Consider the following 2,510-nt stretch of genomic DNA (forward strand, 5'->3'; position numbering starts at 1 on the left):
TCCAGAGAGTCTGGGGCATTTGTCAGCTAAATACAGCAAATGTAAATATACACATGGAATCTCTGGTGGGCCAATTGGTACAGTTTTGATCTTCTCCTGCAATCCCAAACATGACAGAAATCTTTTGATAACATTTGACTTCTGAGTTGTTTTTTTTCTTTCTTTGGTCAGTTGGTGTAGTGTGCCAGTTGTGGGTGGGGAGATAAAAACTCCACAACTCGTGAAGCAAGTGCTCGTGAGACAAAGCAGCCTCATTTATTATGCAGAGCTCACTTTTATAATAGATTCATAACTCCTGGGCTTAGCTATTGGCTGGTATCTCTCTCCACCCACTCTCTCCACTCAGATCTCTGGCCAGTGATGTACTTCTCAGCTTCAATGGAGCAGGCTGAGGGTCCCCTGAAACTTATCCAGGGACATGTTCAGGCATGAACCAGGCCAGAAGAATTGGATTTGTGTTATGGTCAGATTTACTTTGTCCAGGCCAGCTGTACTGTGACAATACTGTGACAAGTTGGTTTGCCTGGTTTGGTTCTTCTGCTGTTCAGCTTTGCATCGTGTATGGGGCTGAAGGTGTGGTCTAAACGAAGAGAGATGGCTGAATTTTTAAGAATTGCTTGGTTAAAAAGGTGTCAGTCTCATTCAGTGGTGATTTGCCAACAAGCACTAGGCAAAGAAAGAAATTGTCGTTTATTTGTGTCCGCTTAGAGGTCGTTGTTGCCAGTTATGACATTCCTTCGTTAAATGAATAGGGAAAATAAACTGATCCAGAAATGCTATCTGAATTTACAGAGAAATGTCTTAATTCTGATTTGAGAAGAAGGAAAGGTCATCTTGATATGGACAAAAAGATTAGTATATTTTTAGTACTTTTCCCAATAATTAATTTATCTGAGCAGAAGTCTTCAATTTTAGCATTAATGGGAATTTAATAAGCCTATTATTCTTTTAACTTTAACTGAACTTGCATTAATTTCAAACATTCACATACTTTGTACTAAAAATCTCAGCCAACTTATCAAAATTTAGTGCTACCTTATATGCAGGAGCTGGCATGTGTCTGCCAATGGTGTCAAGCACAGTATTCTCAACATACAGGTCAGTCTGGCATTCTTCATCTAATAGTTAACCCCACTAAGCTCTGCAATTGATCCAAAGCAGTAATGTTGGTTTGAAATCTGCAACTTCTGCTTTCACCTCAATTTCCTTCTTTCCTGAATAGTCAGTTAATTGAATACAGTGAATAGAAGGATCAATTCTCTTTTATGCAATTTTAAAATTTGTCTTCAAATTTCTCTTGGTAACTAAGTTGCTCTCCTTAAGTCTTTTAGGCATGAATCTGCTTTTCCCACAACTTAGATATGTAACCCTTTCCTCCTTATTCCCTTTCACTTTCCTTTTCCTATAACAGAGCCGTTGAGCCAAAGTAAAATTCCTGCTTCTGCAGCCTAAAGACTTTGGCTCACACACCCCACAGCAGACATCTGTGCCAGCTTCGGGCAGCTCTGCTTGCTGGGAAATGTCTCTGCCGGATGCGGCCCTCCACTTCATATGGGAGTAACCAGGAACACGTGACCCTTTCCCTGTGGTGGCATTTCCCAGTCTGGTGTATCAGCTTACACTGAGCCTCCAGAGTCTGGGCTCAGAATGTTTATCATCCAGTTAGACCGTAAGAAACTGTAAGGCTGGGGTGTGGCAAGACTGCAACAAAGCAGGTGTGGCAGATGTACAAGGGCTTAGGTGTCATTGACGTGACTCAGGAGATGGGTTCTTATTGAGGCCACATTCTTTTAAAATCAAAGTGCAAAGGCAGCAGTTAGGTGAGCTGGTCAAAGCAAGAAATTCAGTAGCTAAGCAAGAAACCCACCCTTGCCATATGCACAAACATGGTTAACAACTCTAAAGCACAAAAATAATCCTGCTACAGTTCCAGGTAAAAATCCTGACTTTTACTAGCCAGACAATTTATCTTTCCCATAGACCTTGACCCACAGACAGTGCACCTGCAGGTTTTTGGGTTAGTGCTCTGCCTCACCAACTGCTGGCATTGGAGATCTCCAAGGAAGCCCATTGGTGCTAATGCTGGAGAGGAAGCAAACACCCTCCAGACCCAAACACCGACACTGACTGGTGTGAGGGAGCAGGCAACAGATGGGATTCCTTTTTCTCTCTACTTGATTATGGGAAGCTGCATACTTTACAAATGGAAGTTGTAGTCTACAAAGGAAGGCAATTCATGCACACGCCACTACATTCGTATTTATTTTTTCCCATTTCTGGTATCTGTCATAGCTTTAATATTGCTTTATAGATACCTGGAGAAGCCTAGGGCTGCCCTCAAGGCTTTCCAGCTGTTTAAGACACTTTGCAACCGAACATCCTTTTGCAACACTGCTCATGATGTGGTTTTATGGCTCCAAGGCACAAGTGTTGGAACTCTCACAAACAATGACAAGTGGCTTTTAAATGACAAGTTGGGTATAGGCATCATATTCCCTGGTAAAGGAAAA

This window comes from Parus major, chromosome 3, assembly GCF_001522545.3.
Source record: "Parus major isolate Abel chromosome 3, Parus_major1.1, whole genome shotgun sequence".
In the NCBI taxonomy this organism is placed as follows: Eukaryota; Metazoa; Chordata; class Aves; order Passeriformes; family Paridae; genus Parus; species Parus major.